The sequence below is a fragment of the Pollachius pollachius genome (assembly GCF_949987615.1).
Source record: "Pollachius pollachius genome assembly, chromosome: 12".
Taxonomy (NCBI): domain Eukaryota; kingdom Metazoa; phylum Chordata; class Actinopteri; order Gadiformes; family Gadidae; genus Pollachius; species Pollachius pollachius.
This window is the reverse complement of record NC_136945.1, coordinates 228,718-252,340: the sequence shown is the minus strand read 5'-3', so window position 1 is coordinate 252,340 and position 23,623 is coordinate 228,718.

Below are 23,623 nucleotides of genomic sequence, written 5' to 3'. Positions count from 1 at the left end.
TGATGTTATTTAATAGCCCCGCATATTATTTTTGGTTCAAAATAAATAAATAAATATATATATATTTGTATCTATGTGTTGTGTGTATAGATATTGTGTGTTAATCTGTATGTGTGTATCTGTGGTGTGTGCGTGCATATGGTGTGAATCTATATGGTGTATTGGTGTATGTCTGTATGGTGTGTGTGTGTGTGTGTGTGTGTGTGTGTGTGTGTGTGTGTGTGTGTGTACTGTACCACATGAAGGAGGACGTCTCAGAGCTGATCCACAGATACAGGAAGGACATGTTCTGACCTCTGACCTCCCACCTGGAGCCCCATGTGACATGTGTGGTGGTGTGCGATGACTCCAGTTTAACCAGTTAAAGAGTCTCTCTGGTCTCTTTGATGAAGGCTTCCTTCCCACTCCTCAAAGGGCCGTTCAGGATGCTGCCAAGTTACGGTTGCTATGGAGACGGTATCTCGTAGACAGGGTCGTGGGAAGTGGGGGTGCTTAGGGTGCTGCAGCACCCTAAGCACCCCCTGGCTGTAACTGCAAGTGAGAAAGCTTTCTGAACAAATCAGCACTTTTTTTTTTTTTGTATAATTTTATCATACATGAATTTTCAATAAATTATTGACATCCACCCTTTTTATGATATTTATCATATCATCATTTCATTTTATTTAGAACATTGTCCGTGTAGGCTGACGTAGGCTATGACGCACATCGCAGAACAATGCTATGCGCGGCGGGAAAATTCAAAAAGTCAAGCTTGTTACAAGAGCAACATGTCGCAGAAAAGATGCATATCAGATTTCTTTTTGCCCGAAGAAAGCAAAACTTCATCAAAACACCAGCCGGTCATCCGATTCCCTGTCAGCAGCCCGCTGTCTCCCCAGCACCCCTGAGGAAGAGATTTCATGTTCACAGACGCTATTGCTGCAAGACGGCGCTGGCAACAATGGGGCTATTGCTAGCCCGCGCCCTCCGGTCGAGCCTAACATCGACTGCGCCGGCCACAATGACGCTAACCCCCCTCCGGTCGATCCTAATATCTTGGCTTTGGCTAACGTGCAACTGCCGGCAGTCGCAACAACTAGTTATTCTGTAGGTGAAGAGCCCTGCCAGCCAAAGGAGTTTCACTTCCCAGTCAGGCGATTGGCATTTGAGAACTTTAGCCGGTCATTTAAGGTTGGTTGTTTTGGCCAGTGGACGTGGCTACACTACGTGAGGGAAACCGACACGCGTTATGCTTCGTGTGCTGCTCTGCAATAGAGAAAAAGCTTGTCAGGGCAGACGGGATAATTAATGCTGGCAACTTCATTAAAGGAGGGTTTGGCAATTGGCAAAAGGCAGGTGAAAAGTTTTGGGAGCATGAAAAATCTCGTTTCCATACAGAAGCCACAAGCAAGCTGGCGGCATTGAAAAGGACCCCAATTAATGTCCTTATGTCACAAGCAGTAGGTAAGGAGCATATGACTGCGCAGACTGTTTTGGACAGACTGGTTGGCAAAAAAAGAGCAATGACGGACGGTTCACTTGACGGAGAAACCGTCACTTTCCTCATATCAGACAACTCGTAACTCTGGATGAAAATGAAGGCTTTCTTATATTGTCACTTTCCTTTGTAAACCTTTAGAAATAACCTCCTGAATCCTTGTTATAACGCTGTGTATAATCCCGGACCTATCGGCATGTTGTTAGTGTGTGAAATTCAGCACAGTATCAGCCGAGTTGACTCTAATTTCCACATTGTTTACTTGCTAACGTTTGTGAATAACAGTGGCTAGTTGGCAGAGTTAGTCTTTTTACACACCAGTAATGGATGTTGCGCAGCATTTATTATGACGTCATTTTATACTCTCTCTCAGCAACCCCCCCCCTCGGACTGACTTCCCGCGTCCCTGCTCGCAGAGCTTGCAGAGAGCAGATGTTCTCGTGTGGAAACATCGCCCTCTGCTGTCCACATTTTCTCACTACACACACAGGGACTTAAGATCACACGTGACTTCCTTTTCACCAACTTGACATCAAACAGTAGTAACACACACACACACACACACACACACACACACACACACACACACACACACACACACACACACAGTAAGGTGAATTGAATGAAGACTTTCTTCGTTTTGAAGTATGAATCTAAATCAGTCATATCAGACTCATGCCTTTAATTAAAATGAGGGAGGTCATTTAAGATTGAATACAGAGCTGGAATAGACTCTCACTGTTACCAAGGTGACCAGAGGGCGCCAAACCTGCGTTGAGTTTTACTAATTAGCTCACCTGCCGCAGCTCGCGCGGCAAGTGGTTTTCTTAATTCGTTAATTGGTTGCTTCTGGTGCGTTTCACTTAAAAGGGAACCTGACAGTACGTTGGTGTCCTCCACTGTTTGGCAGTGTAGTGTCTCCCAAATGCGGTATGTTGTTGTGTTCCCAGAAACCAGAATGTGTGTGTAATGTTCTGTTGTGCTTTGTTGTGACTTATTTGTCATCTCTTCCTGTTTCACAGGTTAAACACTTTTTGAAGTAAAGAGGAGAATCTCATTTGGACCTGATGTGAGTAGAAATGTGTAGCAAAGCACAACTGCGTTGAGTTGTATGTTGAATATAAATCACTGATAATGTGTGAAGGAAATCGGGGATTGTGGTGGTTTAACTCTCATTTCAAATTTAAATAATGATTCTACCTGAAAGTAACATTTTAGAGACTATACATTCAAACTTGTTAAAGTAAGAGGAAAATCACTCTTGACTAATGACAGTCAAATAATTTGTATAACTTATATTAAAAAGATGGATTATTTAATTATCTTAATCATTATTTAAATGTTGGATTATCCCAAAAGCCCTGACTTTATACTGTCATTAATTTATCTGATTTTAATGGAGATTGTAGATATTGAACTGTGGGACAGTGGCCAAGTTTGGGGATAATAATGAGTAAACTGTCCTTCAAAGGTCTATCATGGATATTTACCTGCAGTTCTGTGAGTATCCCAACTTAAACATGAAGATGGACTGCGAACTGTAAGTCATTAGTATCTTATTACTCTTGGGCACATTGATGTATTTTGGCTTCCTGGTGAGTTAACCCTTTAGCTGAAGGTTGATCTGAGGAGTAAGGATGTTTATTTGGATCATGGGTTACTTAGGCGTTTGGTTTATGTTGGTTGAAATGGTTTGTTAAAATGGTTACAGGTACTAAGTTATTGTTGTAAGCCGAGGTAATGGTTTGGGTTCTGATGTCTTCAGTCTTCTTTCCAGCTACTCTCCTGAGCTCTGCATCTTCATCACATGAGTGTTGGTTTACTGATGAGGGTGTGGTCTGAGTGAGCAGAGGTGCATACTGGGATACAGAGCTGTCTGAAGTCTACAGGTCTGTAGACACGCCCCCTCAGGGGAAACCGAGTGTTTGAGAAACTGTCGTGGCGTCAGTTCCATGAACTAGAATGTTCTTTAAGATGGTGACAGGGATTCAGAAGGAGAAACACCAGGGGGAGATGAGGGGGCTCGTCATCTCAACGACTAAAACACAACTTCAGTCTGACACAGAACCATGGAACACATTCAACAGTCCCCTCCAGGCATCGTGACTCCTCAGGAACAGTTTCATTTCCAAGAAGGTCTTATTCGGGGCCATTCCAAGAAGGATCCTGCTCCTCAAGAGCCACCCCCCTCCACTGGGTGGTATTCTGAACAGAATACCTCCTTCCTGTCCTCAGGCTGACTGAAGCTGCACTGTTTGCATCTGTGAAGGCCCCTCATTCAGGAAACCACTGGACTACAAAGACATGACTTCAGAGACGTTGAATCAACCTGGGACACATTTTGGAGGCACCAAGCATAATCCATCACCAATGCAGTTCTATGTGTGTGTCCTGGGTTCTACTTGTGTGTCTCCTGCTTGCTTTGACAGTGATGTTCTTACGGGGGTCTATGTGGTTGGCTTGGGATATTGGAATGGTCAACTAAATCATACCTGATGGACGTCCACACGTTTGCTTGAGGCCTCCATTAGACATGAAGAGCCCGGAGCGACGCTCCGGAGCGATATCCAACACACTTGGCAGGAAGGAGAGTATCCAAATCAAGTGTAAAAGGATGTGAGCGGCGTGTTCAGATCAGTGACTTCAAACTAGGACTACACCAATCAGGATCAATAGAGGATGGAAAAGGCATTCCACAAGGAGAGTCTGAAGTTGGAAAGGGACCTCAATGGATATTCAAGATGACCTTCAGACCTGTAGTGAGGCGGCTCTTCCTACCTGTCTGGATTGATGGAGAGCCCGGTGGATCTTGTCTGGCTCTCAGTTGCACGTCTTCTCAGGGTGAACTGTATTTGTTTCGTACAGGACAAGCTGAACGATTGGTTCCCTTAAATCAGAACCAATCTGGGAACTCCAAGTAGTGCACTCTTCAAGCTGAAGTTGTACTCTTCAGCTGAGGAGGTAAGGAAACCTTCACTGGGGCTTCACGGTGTATAGAAGAGGACGTTTCAAAGTGTTCCATGGTACTCTGATGAAGACCGTTGTTGTGTTCCACTGGCTGAGAGAAAGAACCCTCATATCTTTCTCTTGGCCTTTCTCCTCTGAGAATCCTGGCGCCATCTTGAAGGATTTTCCAGCTCATGTAACTGATGTCACGACAGATTCTCAAACACTTCGTTTCTCCTGAGGGGCGTGTCCATAGAACTGAAGACTTCAGACAGCACTGTATCCCAGCATGCATCTCTGCTCACTCAGACCACACCCTCATGAGTAGGATGAAAAACTCTAGCGATGTAGTTTTATAAGTAACAAGGTAGCAGACAAAGGTTATTAGAACACAATGGCATGTCAATCTGTAAATCTTTAAACCATGAAGATGGTTAGATAGTTCAGGAATTGGGCTTCATTTTATTATGGGCAGTCCTTTCGCTCAAATGCCCACTTCTCACTGGACCTGTACATGTGTTTGCTGGATGGCATGATTTGCTGTTGGTGATGAAGCGGTCAGGGTGACGTTGCAGGGCTATGGTCGGCTCTCTGAGCTCAACGTTTAGATTTACTCTGTATGGTTTGTACCCTGAATAATCTAGATAATTGTTCTGTTAATTGTAAAATGTAGAAACAGTTTTGTATTGAATGATTCCTTTTGTTTTTAGGCAAGGATTTGAGGTTTAAAGTTGTTGTGGGTAATACATGGTAGCTCTTCGTATGGTTTTGAGTGATATAACTTGTACACACTGGGTGCATAATAATGTAAAGGTACACTGAATAGTAGTAATGACCAACAGCAACAAACAGATCACATCAAGGTAAGTCTGTTGGCTGTATTTTAATGAAGACCATCGCTGGACTTCAGGATCATCCTCCGTTCAGCTCAAGGTGAGGCGCTGGTTCTGTTTTTTCTTTGGTTGGTTCCGGCCGGAATGTTCGGATTCCAGTCGGGCGGTTTGAGCTTCCCGCCGTGGAAGGTTCTGAGTGTGGTCACTTGATTTACTCTCAATGGTTAGCATAGAACGTTGTAGTCTTGACAACCATAAGAAGCCACCTGGCAGTTAGTTGGACGTGAGTCACCTGAGGGAATCTGGTGGAACGTTCTGGATTGTATTTGCTTAACCTCGAGCCGTTGCCAATGGAAACTATTTTTCCGTCGGTTTCCATTAGGAATTGTTACCCCTTATCTTAAACAACTTAAGTTTGATATTAAATGCATACTGACGCGTACATCGTACAATATGTTAATTTCCGACGTTGCGCCGTACTTTTAACCACGTTGACGGGACTCTCGCTGCGTACAAAACAGCGCTCTACTTGCGGGCCCATTTCTCACCATCAGTGAAGGCTGAAAATCATTTCAAGGTGGAAGACAATTTGGCATTTCTTCAACGGAACCCATTACCTGAATATGGCTGAGTATATTTGATTTAATATCGATACTGCTTAGTGTTTGTTACTTCAGCTTTTGTACGTTCTAAATATCTGGTGTCATTAATTGCCACAGAAGTTAAACCCTACCCAATGGAATGACGTTAAACAATGACGTTGGTACTGAGTTACCAACCGGATAATATCAAAGCTAAAATAATGGCCGTCGTTCCTACATGTTACAGTAGAAGAAACTCTAGAACTGTACAAGGTCAAAAAGGTAATGTGTAGTTTGTCCCAAGGTGTCTGCCTCCTCACCCAGAGCCAGACCTCCACCTCCTGTCAGAAGTCCTCCAGAACAGGTCAGTGCTCTGGTGTGTGAGTAGAGTCTTCTCAGGTCAGTCTCAATGCATGGGCTGAACCACTTCTTTAAACTTGTGGACTGCTCTGTCTTCATTCCCAAAATGGGATACTCATGTCCAGTCTAGCCTTGAGTTATAAAATAATAGTTAAATTAATTGTGTAACTCTGTTTCGGATGAGTCAAATACGTTTATTGTTGGGCAAATGCTGATATGAACCTGCTGCTGTAGCTGAAAGGCGAGGCTGAGAGGCTGGGGACCGGAGGCTTGTGGTGCCAGGATGGACCGGCGACTGAGGCTGGAGACCAGGGGCCTGCAGCACCGGACCAGAGGGTAACAATCACCAAGCTCATCTGAAACACTAAAATCCTTGGTAGTTTAGGTCTGGTTTTGATCATCTTATGACTTTAAATCTGTGCCAAGCTGTGATTTGAGTTAATTCATACCGGGGTTATGTAGGAGTCATATGAGCCATTATTGTTACTAGTGCTGCTACGACCATAGTGGATGAATTGCTGAACGCGTCAATCTGCAGAGGTTTACATTGACGGCATTTAGCAGACGCGTTTATCCAAAGCGACTTACAATAAGTACATTTGTCATAAGTGAAACAATATATTGCTGTCGGTACAGTAAAGACGTTCATAGAACCAAGTGCAAGTATTACAATCGCTAGGCTAACCCATTCCCCATGTAAAGCAGCGATAGCAGCTACTGCAGATGCTACACAATTAAGTTCCTTGAATAAGTGCAATGTACAAGTGCCAGGACGTGTTGCCAGATGTTGTTTAAATTCATCTTCCATTTATAAGTGAAGCTCAGATGCAGGAGGTGGGGTGTGTTGCGTCCCCAGGTGATTGACTGCTGAGACCAACTGGGTTCGTAACCAGACCAGGAATCCATGGCTGAAGGAGCTGATGGAGGAGCCGTGCTGAAGGCCATCCCTGGTGGAGGAGCTGATGGAGGCCATGATGGAGGCTTGTGGAGGAGCTGATGTCTGTCGTGGGGTAGATAGAGCCTGACTCTGAAGTGATCATCACACTCACTGCCACTTCTCGTAGAATACTGCTACCACAAACTACCGGTGTTGGTTAATATACCAGACAACTACATCTGTTTTACCACACATTGAAGCAAGACTTCTGCTGTTTGTTCCAGACCAGGACTCTGTCTGAGGAGAGCTGGTGGAGGAGCTGAGACGCTGGAGGACGACTAGGAATCAACCAACAAGGACTCCTCGTAAGTTTGAATTTACTTAACATGTTTGACTTAAAGGGCAAAATACTGCTGTTTCTTCGACATGCGTTAACAAACTACCGCTGCGTTTTCTTACTAGAACGTGTTTCTGGAGCTGAGGCAAGCTGGTAGGGGAGGCGTGAATCTGGAGGACCATCACTCCACCAACAAGGATCCTCGTCAGTTTGCATAAAGTAAACAGACATGTTGTAACGCAGGATTAGTTTGTCCAGTACAAGTTAAGGCATACTACTGTGGTTGGTTACCAGACAAACTACAGCTGCTACATTAGAGCCCAACTACTCCTGTGTTTGTGACCTTACATTAGAGCCCAATTACTACTGTGTTTGTTACCTTACAGTAGAGACAAATTACGTTTGTAACCAGACCAGGAATCTGGAGGACTGACGGAGAAGCCATACATCTGGAAGGCAAATCCTGAGGACGACCAGGACTCTACCATCAAGGATTTCTCGTAAGTTTACATTATCTGGACCTAGTGGACTGGGTAAGGGGTTGGGGGGATCAACTCTCAGACCAATGGTGCCGGGTTCAAGTCCTCAGAATACAGTGATGCGTCCTTGAGCAAGGCGCCCTAAAGCCTGCCTGCTCCTTAATGACGTCTCTTGGTTCAGATAATGTTGCATCTTTTGACCTAATCCATTTCCTTGTTTGGCCCGCGTAGACACACCTGAGCTGTACCCCACCTGATCCTGTTTGGTCGGGGGCAGACTCACCTGAGCTGAACCCCACCTGATCCTGACATCCTGCTGGTCCCGTCTCCTCAGTTCACCTGAGCCTCATCCTCCAGAAGACCTGCTGAGCTCAGCGGTCTGAGGCTGATGGATCAATGACCTCCAGTGGGAGTGATCTTATTGACCCCACATGTACCCGTGCATTTCCACACGCCTTTCCCTGACGTCTGTCACTAACCTCACTACTCTACTCCTTCCCCTTCTTCTTCCTTCTCCGTGGTTCGAACCTTTACTCTGAAGTAGTGTCTTCTTGAACCTTTTACACTGAAGGAGTGTCTTCCTGCCCTCAGAGGGTTCAGCGTTAGGGTTGAGAGTCAAGGTTTAGAGTCAGGGACAGAGCTGGTCAGGGAGGACTGGTTTGACACAAACCTCTTCACTTGCTTTCTGAATGGTGGGGACATTTTGAAATGATTAATTTAGGAAAATGTTTTCCTCTGCTTTCCTTTACAAAAGCATGTATTAAACTTCTGTCAAGTGTTTTTGTTTATACTGTATATTAAAAATCCTACGTTGACTTCTGCATGTCTGGTGCGGTTCATTAATTGTCCTTTAACTTGGTTAATGTCAAGCTAAACTTCTGCAATACATTTAATATACATGATGAATGTTATTCAGCAATGTTCACATAATCCTTTTTTGTAAAAATATAAAACATCCATATTTCTACTAAATTCATGTATTTAACAATGTACATACTGCCCCCGCAGGCCATTCTCTGCTACTACAACACATTCAACCCGGTCTCACATCAATGTACAGTGTTGGGGAGTAACGGAATACATGTACCGGCGTTACGTATTCAGAATACCAATTATAGCTAACTGTATTCTGTTACAGTTACAATTTAAATTGTTATGTAGAATACAGTTAGATTGTTGATCAATAGATTACATGACGATACTGTATGTATCGTCATACTAAAAGCATACTAAATGCTGTTGGTGCTTTCACACCAACAGCATTTAGTGCGCACTAAATGAGTTTGGTCCCTTGGTTCGGTGCGTTGGTGTGAATGCAACCACCTCACTTCGATGTGAACCAAATCAGCCGGCCGATACCTCCCTGAACAGCTGGTCTCGGTTCGCCTCCAAACGAACCCTGGTATGGTTCGCTTGAGATGTGAAAGCGAACGCACCTCAGTCCGATCCAGTTCTACAAAGTATATGCCTCTTTGGACGTAACAGGTAACTCCAAGACTAGCAGCAAATTGTCGGACCGTCTGGGAATTTGGACGGACACCCACATAAAACGTATGCTGGAAAAAACACATAAAAATGCGGATGCATTTAACACGTTCAGCACCAGGATGAGGGAGAAGGAGTTTGACCGGTCCACTACACCGCCCCAGACCTTTTTGTCCAATGATTGAACGATCTTTTCTCTCTTTCTCTCTCTATTTTAAGGCGATTTTATAGGCAACCCCTATGCACTTAGTTCAGTGAAAAAAATGTTAGATGTAATAGCAAATATCTTTCGCATGAACATACCCTTATACTGTCTCCAGCAACCGGATTGGTCAAAACGTATAAAGTGAAAGAAATAAAAGCCCAATTCACCAGATCTGAGGGCAGCTGCCGTCAGATTTTGGATCATGAATGTATTGGGTGAATGAGTTCAGAGCTAAATATGAGCCACCTGGAACTTGTTGCGTTTCCTGGAGCTCAGGGGACGGCAGGACGCGTGTTTACCTGGTCGATAAGGCCCTGAACCCAGAACCTATACCCAGATATCCTAAAAGGAGACCCTCAACCCAGAACCCAGGGGCGTCACCATGCTGTTTTATTCAGGGCTAAAGCCCCGGATTTTATTTAATTAGCCCTGAATATAATTTTTGGGTAAAATCAATTAAATAAAAGTAAAAATATTCACAAATATTTATAAGTAGCCTAGTCTAGATAGTCCTTCTGGCAAGAGAATAAACAGTTTAAAAACATAACCTGTTCGCCACCTCAAGTGAATTAACCTCTCCTATCCCCAGTCAGATCCGTGTGTGTGTGTGTGTAGGTGTGTGTGTGTATGTGTGTGTGAGCTTGGCTGACCATCCCTTTCTCCTCCATGTCGCGGTTCATGGACTTCAGAGAGTCAAGGCCAAAGTTCCTTTCCCCAATTTCTTCTCAACCATGGCCGAGATATCCCCCACTACGAGTCTTAACTTGTTGTGGAAGTACCAGAGACATCAGACGCGGTCTTTATGATTCATAATATCATCCAAGGTGCACATTGCTTTTGGCCTTGATATTAGATATAATATTATATAAATACCCATGTATAATATTATTATTATTTTTATTATATTATATAGAGATAGAGCTCCAGGAGTCCGCAAACGTCAACAATCCCTTCTCCTCCATGCTGCGGTTCAGTCTGACAGCTCATTGGTCAATGGACGGCAGCTCATTTACATTAAAGCTACAGACACCAGAAACAGTGCATTCTGAAGAGACTGAAACAGAGGGGAATACTAGTAGGATAATTATTTTTTCCTAAAAGCTATTTAAGGGAAACAGCTTCAAAAACATGTTTTCTGGAAGTCAAATACTTTGTTTACTTTAGGGAAAACACCACAATATGTCTTGTTTAACATCAAGAAAACAGAGATATAATCTTTCTGCAGATCAAATAATAGTATTGTAGAATGTATGTGTGTGTTTGCTGGGACCACTTTATCCAGGACGGTCACTCCGGTCAGAGAGTAGACGCATACACAGGGAACAGTTCAGGATGTTTATATCTCTTGGAGACGAATGACGTCAATGATGGCTTCAATTCAAGTAACCAAATGAATGACGGAATGGATGAACAGATGTATAAATGAATGAACGATGTTGGAATGAACGAATGTTGGAATGAACGAATGTTGGAATGGTTTTTCTGTAAGACAGAATAAGAAATAGACAAATAGTTATTACTAGAGTTACCTACTAAAACACTGGGCTCTAGAACTAGCAACATCCCATAAATGTTATATAAACGTAACTGGCATAAATAGCTTCCACATGCACACGTTAACACAATGATGCAATAGTGCAATATAAAGGCCGACATGGTGCGGCAGAGTGACGCACACATGCTACACGAGGTGCAGGCTAATACACTAGCTACCCAATTCGTGAGTGAATCAATTAACAAAGTAGCAGAACCACACAAATCACGGCCACTATAAGGAACCGAATTACGGAATGTGTATAGCATTTATATTACGTGAATACACGTGGTTAAATAGTACTCACTCTTCACGAACGCATTCTCGGTCGTGGCGTGTTAAGCGGTCGCGCGCAACGAGCTCTGGCGCGGCCCCGTACAACTCGTAACTCTAGGACCCTACGACGCTACCTGGGCTGCCCAAAGTGCCTGAATAGAAATAACGCTATATACACGATACGATTTTAGAAACTAATAGGGAATTTACAACACTGCCATTCCACCTGCTGCCCCTAGCTCGGCCTGTTCTTCCACTGCCCTGTTTTGCTCTCCTTCTGGGATCAAACACCTAGCAATTCCACTGGCTGTCCCTTGCTGTGACGTCTCTTCTGCCTCTTCCCTGAAAATCTATGATTCTTTGCTATGTTTTAAGTACCAGATACATTGAGATACTTTTCTCGTCCATCTACTTTTTTAAGTTAGCAATGGCAGCTGGAATATTTGTTGTCCAATGTGTTTGTTTATAGGGGTTTAGGTCACATTGTGAAGTCCATATAATATGAACGGTTCCCAGATGAGGATTCTCTATGCAGCCATTTAGAACTTAATGCAATTGAAAAGTGAACAGCCTTTGAATCATTAAACTAATGAATGGTGGTATATGGAACAACTGCACAAATTAATTTTTAATTTTTTTTTTTTTTTTTTTTAACGAGAATCCTGACAGTACCCCCTCCTCTACCAACGCCTCCTGGCGTTGACCTTGGAAGGAGCAGGGTGCTGACGGTGAAAGTCTTTGATGAGCGAGGGGTCAACAATGTTCTGGGCAGGGATCCAGCTCTTCTCCCCAGGGCCGTAGCCCTCCCAGTCCACCAGGTACTGGTGGCCCTGACCCCGACGGCGGACGTCGAGCAGGCGGCGAACAGTGTAAACCTCAGACCCATCAACGAGTCTGGGGGGTGGGGGGGGTTTGGGGTCGGGGTTGGGACCCAGATGCCTTCCCCGGAAGGGCTTGACATGGGACACATGGAAGGTGGGGTGGATGCGGCGGAGGGCAGGAGGGAGGTTCAAGCGAACCGCAGAGGGATTGACCACCTTGGAGATGGTGTAGGGGCCGATGAAGCGTGGGTTCAATTTTGGGGAAGTCACCTTCAGAGGAAGGTCACGTGTGGAAAGCCACACCCGCTGCCCCTGGGTGTAGTGGGGAGCCCTGCTGCGGTGACGGTCTGCCTGACTCTTCGTTCTGGTCTGTGTGCGAAGAATGGCAGCCCGGGTCCGCCTCCACGTTCTGCGACAGCGTCTGATAAATGTCTGTGCTGAGGGAACCCCAACCTCCTCCTCCTGGGCCGGGAACAATGGAGGCTGGTAGCCGAGGCAGCACTGGAATGGTGACAGACCAGTTGAAGCAGATGGCAAGGAGTTCATGCTGTCTCCATCTGCTGGTTGGCTCGCTCCGTCTGGCCATTTGACTGGGGATGAAAACCTGACGACAGACTGACTTTAGCACCGAGAAGGTTGCAAAAGGCACGCAAAAAATTAGAGGTGAACTGGGGACCTCAGTCTGAGACCACATCCCCTGGAAGCCCGTGTAGCCTGAAGACATGCTGCACAAGTAAGTCCGCTGTCTCTTTGGCAGAGGGTAACTTGGGTAAGGGAACCAAGTGCACAGACTTGGAAAAGTGGTCAACAATAGTGAGGATTGTTGTGTTACCGTGAGAAGGTGGCAAACAAGTGACAAAGTCCAGGGCAATGTGGGACCAGGGTCTCCTGGGTACTGGTAGGGGTTGCAGTAAGCCGGCAGGTGGTTGGAGTGATGGTTTATTCCGGGCACATACAGAACAGGCCTCCACAAACTCACGCACACTCCCCTCCATAGCAGGCCACCAGAAGCGTTGCTTGATTAACGCAGTGGTGCGTCTGACACCCGGGTGGCAGGCCAGGAGGGCAAGCCCTGGGGCCGGACTCACCAGACAGGGCTGTGCGGACAATGGTCTCAATATCCCATCTAGCAGCTCCTATGAGGCACTGTGGAGACAGGACGGTGCTAGGTGCAGGAGCAGGATCCGAATCTGGGAACTGACGAGACAGGGCATCCAGTTTACCATTCTTGGAGCCAGGTCGGTAGGACAGACAAAAGTTAAAACGGGAGAAAAACAGAGACCAACGAGATTGTCTTAAACGTTTAGCCGAACGGAGATACTCCAGATTCTTATGATCCGTCCAAACTAAAAACGGCTCCTTAGCTCCCTCCAGCCAGTGACGCCACTCCTCTAGGGCCAATTTTACTGCCAATAGCTCTCTGTCCCCAATGTCGTATTTGCGTTCAGTGGGGGTGAGTTTGTGGGAGTAGAATGCACAGGGGTGGATCTTCTGATCTGCCCCAGACTTCTGAGAGAGAATAGCACCCACCCCAACATCTGAGGCATCCACCTCAACGATAAATTGATGGTCAGGGTCAGGTTGGCTCAAGATCGGGGCCGATGTGAAACGACTCTTCAGGTCGTTGAACGCTGCTTCGGCAGCTGGTGTCCAAGAGAATTTCACCACTTTAACGAACAGTTGGTTCTCCAAAAGGCGCTACAGGACACTACGAACGTGCTGGGAGTGCTGGGAAACCGACGGAGAAAAAATTTAAATGTCATCTAGGTAAACAAAAACAAACTTGTTAAGCATATCGCTCAGGACATCATTAATCAGACCCTGGAACACAGCTGGGCAGTTGGTGAGACCAAAAGGCATGACTAAATACTCATAGTGACCTGAAGGAGTATTAAATGCAGTCTTCCATTCATCCCCCTTCCTTACTCGGACCAGATGGTAAGCACTGCGGAGATCCAGCTTGCTGAAAATCTTGGCCCCCTGCAACAGCTCAAAAGCTGAGGACATCAAAGGCAGACGGTAGCGGTTCTTCACCATGACGTTGTTTAGACCCCTATAGTGTATACAAGGACGCAGGGCGCCGTCCTTCTTCCCTACGAAGAAAAACCCGGCACCAGCAGGCGAGGAAGAGGGGCGGATGATACCGGCAGCTAGTGATTCACCGATGTATTTGTTCATAGCTGCAGTTTTGGGGGGAGACAAGGAATAGAGACGGCCCCTAGGCGGTGACGTACCAGGTAGAAGATCGATGGCCAGGTCAACTCCTGTCGGAGTTGAGGTCGGAAAGATTATTCGTTCTCCTGTCGGAGTTGAGGTCGGAAAGATTATTCTTTCTCCTGTCGGAGTGGAGGTCGGAAAGATTATTCGTTCTCCTGTCGGAGTTGAGGTCGGAAAGATTATTCGTTCTCCTGTCGGAGTTGAGGTCTGAAAGAGTATTCGTTCTCCTGTCGGAGTTGAGGTCGGAAAGATTATTCGTTCTCATGTCGGAGTTGAGGTCGGAAAGACTATTCGTTCTCCTGTTGGAGTTGAGGTCGGAAAGACTATTCGTTCTCCTGTCGGAGTTGAGGTCGGAAAGACTATTCGTTCTCCTGTCGGAGTTGAGGTCGGAAAGATTATTCGTTCTCCTGTCGGAGTTGAGGTCGGAAAGACTATTCGTTCTCCTGTCGGAGTTGAGGTCGGAAAGATTATTCGTTCTCCTGTCGGAGTTGAGGTCTGAAAGATTATTCGTTTTCCTGTCGGAGTTGAGGTTGGAAAGATTATTGTTCTCCTGTCGGAGTTGAGATCGGAAAGATTATTCGTTCTCCTGTCGGAGTTGAGGTTGGAAAGATTATTCGTTCTCCTGTCGGAGTTGAGGTCGGAAAGATTATTGTTCTCCTGTCGGAGTTGAGAGCGGAAAGATTATTCGTTCTCCTGTCGGAGTTGAGATCGGAAAGATTATTCGTTCTCCTGTCAGAATTGAGATTGGAAAGATTATTCGTTTTCCTGTCGGAATTGAGATCTGAAAGATTATTCGTTCTCCTGTCGGAGTTGAGATCGGGTATATTATTCGTTCTCCTGTCGGAGTTGAGATCGGGAATATTATTTGTTCTATCAGATTTGAGATCGGAAATATTATTTGTTCTCCTGTCGGAGTTGAGGGTTCAGGGCTAGAAACTCGGGTTAAGTTTAGGGAATAAGGCTAGGGGTTAGGGATCAGGGCTAGAGACTCGGGTTAAGGTTAGGGCCTAGGGCTAGTGGTTAGGTTTAGGGTTAAGGTTGGGGTAAGTGGTTAGGGTTAGGGTTAGGGTTAGGTTAGGGTTAAGGTTAGGTTAGGGCCAGGGTTAGAGTTAGGTTAGTGTTAGGGTTAGGGTTAGCAGAGGGGGAGCTAGAGGTTATTGTAACGTGAGCGTTTGGCTGAACCCAAGTGCACAGACGGGCGAAGAGCGTGGAACAGTGTCAATCGTTTATTCGGATTCAGGATCGGCAGGCAGGATAGTCAGACAGGCGGGGATCAGGAGCAGGCAGGGTAGTCGGACAGGCGGGGATCAGGAACCGGCAGAATAGTCAGACAGGCGGGGGTCAGGAGCAGGCAGGATAGTCAGACAGGCGGGGGTCAGGAGCAGGCAGGATAGTCAGACAGGGGAGGATCAGAGAGCAGGCAGGATAGGTGGTAGGTCAGGATTCGAATCGCGGGAAAGCACTGTGAAACACAAGAGACAATCTGGCAGGGAATGTTTGGGAGGAAAGGACTGATAGGGGGAACACAGGTGAAGGTGGTTGGGTTAATTGGGAGGGATCAGGGTGGCAGGCAGGTGAATGGGAAAACCAGGGGCGGATCATGACAGGTTATGGTTAGGGTTAGGTTAGGGTTATGGTTAGAGTTAGGTTAGGGTTAGGGTTAGGTTGGGGTTAGGGTTAGGTTAGGATTAGGGTTATGGTTAGGGTTAGGTTAGGTTTAGGGTTAGGGTGTGTGTGTGCGTGTGTGTGTGTGTGTGTTTGTGTGTGTGTTTGCCTGTCTGTGTTTAATCTGTTGAACACCGAGGTCTACCAAGCCTCTCTGGTGCTCTTCTGCCCGTTCGGTTGCTTCACTTATTTCCACTTCAACTGTTGTGGTCCACCTGGTAACTAATGACGCAACCGCCTTTCTGAATTCCCATTGGTCGAGCGGGTCCTCCTCCTCCCTCCCTTGAGTCCCGCCTCCTCCCTCCTTCAGGAGACCAGACGACCATCCTCCACACTCAGCATGGGGGCGGGGGCACTGCCGCTGCTGCTGGGGCTCCTCTCCGGGGGGTCTGCAGGTAGGACCCTTCAGAGCGTCTCGGTCGGAACTATATATAGAACCGGAACTAGAACTGCAGCGGTCCGGAAGCAGTGCTAGTTCCGCTGTCTTTCCTTTTGATGTGAAACTGCGTTTGTGTACAATCTCAAACTCGAACAATTAATCCACAGGATGATTAATCATTCACTGGTTCTGATATTTAAACCGATTTAATCTCTCTCTCTCTCTCTCTCTCTCTCTCTCTCTCTCTCTCTCTCTCTCTCTCTCTCTGTACGTAAAGAATCATTTAATTACATATAAAAAAAATGATGAAATAACTAAAGCAACCGCTTTTAAGTGTTGTACTATAAAGTCAAGAGATAGCGATGGATAGAGGATATCTCTCAGATAGCAGTTGTTATGCTACCATCACGTCTGCACATTATTCTGGCTCCTATTGCACTCCTACCATCCCTGGAGAGGGATCCCTTTTCAGGGTTCCTTCTCCAGGGTCCCTGATATTAGGGGGGGTTTCCCTGCCCTTTGGGGGGCTAGGGTCAGGGGGCGTCCTTTAAGAAGCGGCCTGCGAAGCCCTTCAGATCTCTGGTCCAGGGCGTTCTAAACTGTTTGACCTGTTAGGGAACAGAACGCGGAGACACAAGTGCTGGACACAGGGAGGCGGAGACAGGGCAAGGGCAACGGGATTTATTGACACAAGCAAGGCGGGTAGTCAGGTAGGCGGGGGGTCTGGTGCCAGGCGGGCGATTGGGTAGGCAAGGGCTCGACGATGGACGGGTAGTCAGGCCGGCGGGGGGACTGGTGCCGGGCGGGCGATCGGGTAGGCAAGGGCTCAGCGATGGACGGGTAGTCAGGCAGGCGAAGGTCCGATAACGGGTAGGCAGGCGGGCAGAAGGAGAACTAGAGAGGGGGAGAGGGGATTACTAAGGGAGCAAGGAATCGGGGCAAGACTTGAACAAGAGCTGGAAGGGTGATACTAACTTGTAGCAGTAAACGACAAACTGGCGCCGGCAGACTGGAAATCCCAAACTGAAGTAGGGTACGGTGATTAGTATATTACCGGCAGGTGCGTCGAGGGGATGAGGACCAGAAGCCACCAGCAACCACTAGATGGGGGTGTTGGACCGCGTAGCAGGACGTAGCGTGACATGACCTGATGGGGATGTGGTGTTTCAAGGCTGCTCGGACGGCCGGGGAGTTTCCCTCACAGAGCCATCCCGCCAAATACAGACATGTTGCCCTGGCTGAAAATATATTGTGAAATACACTCAATAATTATTCTGACGACATGGAAAAAAACACAAGACTACGCACACAAACACACAGACACACACACATACACGCGCACACACACACACACACACACACACACACACACACAGACCACAGATAACAAGACTCAGGCTTTAGCGTCCTGTATCTCTACGTATCTGGAGACGCAGCGGTGCAAGGGAGGAAATGAAGATCGCTGTGATCTATTCCAGTTTCCCCCAACAGAGCCATACAGCCACCACAAACATGTTGCCCTGGCTTGTAAATATTTTACTTTAGATACAATTTGTATGGATTGAATTGAGAATAGTTTTAGTCTGCAAGTGTCAATCACAGCTTGCAGAACAGCAAAGGTGTGTGTGTGTGTGTGTGTGTGTGTGTGTGTGTGTGTGTGTGTGTGTGTGTGTGTCAACATAAACTTTTCTAATCAGGCATTGTTCCTGGGATAAGAACATTTACGTTTCACTCGTCCAGGCACTAAAGTCACTTTTCCGAGTAAAAAGTCGTAATTTTACAATAGTAATAATTTTTCATGTTGTTTGCGGACAGAGAATGCAGAATTCAGACGAAAAAACAGTTGCAATCATTCACACCATGTCAACCACATCACTACAACAGCCATATCCCTCCTCTCAATCACACCACCTCTGAGCAATAACTGTTTAAATCCACTCACTCACTCACTCACTCACTCACTCACTCACTCACTCACTCACTCACTCACTCACACGCTCATCGCACACACACAACAATGCTCACACGCACTTATTCTCACACACACCTTACACACACTCTTCCTAATTCCCGATTCCCAATGCCATATTCCTGTTACATTACATTGTGTCTTTAAGAAGGTCGTCTCATATCTAGCTGTGGTGAGTCTTGAAGCTAAGTATTATAGTGTTTGGCATTGCAATTGGTTGTACTAACTTTAACCCTAGTTTCTGCAGTGTTGGTTTTTGCTGTGTTGTTGTTGATAGTAAGGTCGTTGAGTCTAGTTTCGGTCACAAGGTGTGAACAATAGGCTTGATTGACTGGGCGGAGCTAAGGCTGCCTGAGCTACCATGTGCATTTAAAGGCTAAGTGTTAGTAGCGTCAGCTTTAGCGTCGGGACCCGGGAAACAAAGACTAAGACTAAGTCTTTCTGTGGGAGTCAATCGAGGAAGACCTTAGGGGCCACTGTATTGTAGTTATGTGTCGTACTTCAATTATCGTTAGAATCTCTACTCATAGACATTGCCACAATAGATCCTCTGCTCGGTGTCGTACCCCATCCAATCTATGCCATTTACCCACCCTCGCCATCACTGACCTTGAAGTGATGGGAGGACTCTGGAATTGCCAGTCAGCGGTCAAAAAGGCAGACTCTATTTCGGCCTACATGTCCCACAATACCCTCCATTTGCTGGCCCTGACAGAGACCTGGATCACTCCAAAGAACTCTGCCACTCCTGCTGCTCATTCCACTGTTTACTCATTCTCTCACACCCCTAGACCTTCGGGGCGAGGAGGAGGGACCGGACTCCTCCTCTCTCCGATGTGGTCCTATCAGGTCCTTCCACTAGAACACTTGGCCAGATCTGCACTTGAACTCCACGCTGTCACTGTCACAATTACAATTACAATTAAGGCCTTTAGCAGACGCTTTTATCCAAAGCGACTTACATCGGTTAATACACACATTGACACACTGACGGCAGAGTCAACCATGCAAGGCGACAGCCAGCTCGTCAGGAGCAGTTAGGGTTAAGTGTCTCGCTCAGGGACATGTTAACACTCAGCTAGGAGGAGCTGGGGATCGAACTAGCAACCCTTCGGTTACAAGACAACTGTCACCCTTCCTATTAATCTCTTCATTGTGGTAATCTACCGTCCTCCTGGTCCCCTTTGCGACTTCTATGATGAAATGGATGCCCTTCTCAGCTGCTTTCCTGAGAATGGCACACCACTCGTCATACTTGGCGACTTTAACATCCTGCCAGAGAAGTTGCACTCACCTGAATAAACCAACTTTTTTGCCACCTTTGACTTAACACTATCCCCTTCTCCTCCCACACACAGGGCCGGGAACCAGCTTGACCTGATATTCACAAGGTCCTGTGGCAGCTCTGCTTACCCCACTCCCCGTGCCTGACCATCACTTTGTTGCCTTTTCTCTCCCCTTAAAGTCCTCTCACCCCCTCCTCTCTAGTCCCCACATTGTCACCACCCGCCGCAACCTCAAAACTCTCTCTCCCTCTACGTTTGCCTCAACTGTTCTGTCTTCACTACCTTCTATTTAACGATTCTCTCAACTATCCACAGAGGAATCCTGACACCCTGCTATCCTCCCTCTCCTCCTCTTTGGACTCCCTATGTCCCTTCCACTCCAGACCGGCGCGATCTTCACCCCCCCCCCCCCCCCCCTCCTTGGCTGTCTGAATCTCTGCGGACAAATAGAGCTAAGTTGCGGGCAGCTGAGAGGAAATGGAAGAGATCAGACTGTCCTATGATGATCTATCTCACTATCTCTTTCTTCTCTCTGATTTCACCTCCGCTGTGTCAACAGCCAAATCTGCCTTCTACCGGACAAAATTAACTCCTCCGCCTCAAACCCCAGGAAACTGTTTTCCTTGTTCTCTTCCCTCCTCAACACTCCCTCCCCTCCTCCTCCTTCCTGCCTCACTGCTGATGACTTTGTTACCTACTTTACCCAGAAAGTAAAGGACATTAGCTCCTCTTTTATCACTGCCACCATCCTCCCTCCCCCCACCCCCACCTCTGTCTTTACCCAATTTATCCCTCTCACCTCAGACGAGGTCAACAGAATTATAACATCTAACCATGCCGCCACCTGCCCCCTTGACACTATCCCTTCCTCCCTCCTCCAGGCTGTGTCAAACGACATCCTGCCGTTTCTCCCCGCACTTATTAACTCCTCCCTCACTTCTGGCATTGTTCCAACGTCTTTCAAGACTGCCAGAATAAAGCCTCTCCTCAAAAAACCAACGCTTGATACCACTGACATCCAGAATTACAGACCGGTATCTCTTCTTTCATTCCTCTCTAAAACTTTGGAACGTGCCGTCGCTGACCAACTGTCCTCCTATCTCTCATCCAACAGCCTGCTTGACCCTCACCAGTCAGGCTTCAAAAAAGCACACTCCACTGAGACGGCTCTCCTCAAGGTGACTGAGTCCCTCCGGGCGGCCAGAGCCTCGTCCCTCTCATCGGTTCTCATTCTCCTTGACCTGTCTGCAGCATTTGACACTGTGAACCACCAGATCCTCCTCGCCACTCTCGCCGAACTTGGCATAGCTGAATCTGCCCTTTCCTGGTTCACATCCTACCTGATGAATCGCACTTATCAGGTAACATGGAATGGCTCCTTGTCCAAACCTTGCACGCTTGATACAGGTGTCCCTCAAGGCTCTGTACTGGGGCCTCTTCTGTTCTCCCTCTACACCAGATCTCTGGGCTCTGTAATTACATCCCACGGCTTTTCCTATCACTGCTATGCTGACGACACTCAGCTATTTTTCTCCTTTCCCTCATCTGACAAAGCCCTGATTGCAACACGCATATCTGAATGTCTGGCAGAAGTCAGCACCTGGAAAACTGCCCATCACCTGAGGCTTAACCTCAACAAGACTGAGCTCCTCCTAATACCAGGGAAAGATTGCCCACACATGGACTTACTGGTCACTGTTGAGAACATCACTGTATCTCCTTCTCCAACTGCCAAAAACCTTGGTGTAGTGTTGGACAATCAGTTATGCTGCACCGCAAACATCACTGCGGTGGCCCGATCCTGCATATTTGCACTTTACAACATCCGCAGGATCCGGCCCTTCCTCACAAGGGAAGCAGCTCAGCTTCAAGTCCAATCACTGGTCATCTCCCGCCTCGACTACTGCAACTCGCTCCTGGCTGGACTCCCTGCCTCTGCGATTAAACCCTTGCAGCGCAGAATGCGGCAGCGCGCCTCGTGTTCAGCCTACCAAAGTTCTCACATGTAACCCCCCTCTTCCGAGACCTCCACTGGCTCCCTCTAATAGCTCGCATCAGATTCAAGATGATGGTACTGGCATACAAGGCAGTCGATGGAACTGCCCCTGCCTCCCTCCAAGCATTAGTAAAGCCACACACCCCAGCTCAATCTCTCCGCTCAACTACCTCAGCTGGACGTCTGGTACCGCCATCGCTAAGAGCAAGCAAAGGTCGATCAGTGAAGTCACAACTTTTCTCTGTTTTGGGACCTCAGTGGTGGAACGAGCTCCCTGCCAATGTCAGGATTGCAGAGTCGCTCACCAGCTTCCGCAAAAGACTCAAAACTCACCTGTTCAGAGTTCACTTTGACTCTGCATAGAAACCAATGCACAGCCACCATTGAATGTTGTACGTCCTGGCACTTGTACATTGCACTTAATCAAGGTACTTAATTGTGTAGCATCTACAGTAGCTGCTATCATTGCTTTACACGGGGAATGGGTTAGCCTAGCGATTGTAATACTTGCACTTGGTTCTATGAACATCTTTACTGTACCGACAGCGATATATTGTTGTTTTCACTTCACTATGACAAATGTACTTATTGTAACAAATGCACTTATTGTAAGTCGCTTTGGATAAAAGCTTCTGCTAAATGCCCTAAATGTAAATGTAAATGTACTTTAAAAAGTAAAATGTGCATTATAAAAATTACAAAAATTACAGTACCTCGTATAAACAGATAAGTTAAAGATACACTCTAAATACACAGTATTTACATTATGGAGGATTAGTGCAATTATTGTGTCCATAGTGAGTCCAGGGGGATGAGTCTATGGGGAGTTTGAGGTCCTTCTCTCATCACAACAGGTGACAAATCTTGCTGCTGCGTTCGTACATTGTTGTATTTCTCCCAACAGGTATGGCAGTTTGTGAGCATCTGGAGTGTCTTTGAAGTCCTTGCATGCCTTTGTAATCTGTGGCAAGTGTGTATTCCTGATGTCTTCGTATGACTGGCAGGAAGTCAGGAAATGCAGTTCTGTCTCTAGTTGGTTGTGTGTGCAGTGGGAGCACAGTCTGTCTTCTCTTGGGAGCCAGGTCTGTCTGTGGCGTCCCTTCTCGATGGCCAGGCTGTGTTCGCTGAGTCTGTATCTATCGTTCTCTCTCCCTCCCTCTCTCTCGTGTAAAGTGGGTCAGTAATAGCTTTGATTCAACTTACAGTCAGTGCCTTCAACTATGAAGATGTTCACCAAAAGTGCAAGAATCCTTTAAATACATATAAAACAATATCTAACGCAAAAAAAAGAGCTAAAGCAACAGCTTTTAAGTGTTGTACTATATAGACAGGAGATAGCGATGGATAGAGGATATCTGTCAGATAGCAGTTGTAATGCTACCATTCCGTCTGCACATTATTCTGGCTCCTATTGCACTCCCACCATCCCTGGAGAGGGATCCCTCTTCAGGGTTCCTTCTCCAGGGTCCCTGATATTAGTGGGGGTTCCCTGCCCTTTGGGGGGCTAGCGTCAGGGAGCTTCCTTTAAGAAGCGGCCTGCGAAGCCCTTCAGATCTCTGGTCCAGGGCGTTCTAAACTGTTTGACCTGATGGGGATGTGGTGTTTCAAGGCTGCTCGGACGGCCGGGGAGTTTCCCCCACAGAGCCATCCCGCCAAATACAGACATGTTGCCCCGGCTGAGAATACAAATACACTCAATAATTATTCTGACGACATGGAAAAAAACACAAGACTACGCACACAAACACACACACACACACACACGCACGCACGCACGCACGCACGCACGCACGCACACACACACACACAGACCACAGATAACAAGACTCAGGCTTTAGCGTCCTGTATCTCTACGTATCTGGAGACGCAGCGGTGCAAGGGAGGAAATGAAGATCGG